Here is a 734-nt window from a genome sequence, read left to right on the forward strand (position 1 = left end):
TTTAAATTTTCAATCCCTAGATATAAAAGTTGAACATTTATAAATTTTTAACTACAAAATAATTATTCAATTTTAAATTTGGTAAATGTTGTCAAGATTTTAACTTCAAACGCTTATAAAAAAAAATTGTGCCTATGTATTTATAATATTTTTCAACTGCTATTGTAACAATGTATCAGGAGCCTTGTATTAATTTTTTACAGTTTTTGGCCCAATAGATAAAACTTTATTGATATTTATAAAAAAAAAAACTAAAAAAATTGAAAACTGACAATGTCCGTAAACAGCTCAAAAAGAGTCAAATTATTTTCAAAATTGTATCATATATAGAAAATTCTAATATAAACATTCAGTGAAATTTTCAAGTTTCTACAGTCATTCGTTTTTTAATTACAACAAAATAAAAAAATCGTTACGTAAGAAATCGAGTGAATATCAAATGTTGAAAAATATGAATTACAAACGATCATAAAAATTTAATTTGAGTTTCTTATAGACATTTTTTTTTTGATAAAGGTAGATTATCCTATAAGGAATCTTGTATTACATTTTAAAATCTTAGTTCTAAAAAGAAAAATTTTTACGAATTATTAACTCAAAATAATTTGCTAATTTTCGTGATTTTTACATATTTTGTCAATTTTTGAACTTTAAATGCTAATAAAAAAAAACTGTGACTAAGGATTTTTAATATTTTTCAAATCTCATTGTAACAATATAGTAGGAGCCTTATT

The sequence above is a fragment of the Acyrthosiphon pisum genome, chromosome X (assembly GCF_005508785.2).
Source record: "Acyrthosiphon pisum isolate AL4f chromosome X, pea_aphid_22Mar2018_4r6ur, whole genome shotgun sequence".
Lineage (NCBI taxonomy): Eukaryota > Metazoa > Arthropoda > Insecta > Hemiptera > Aphididae > Acyrthosiphon > Acyrthosiphon pisum.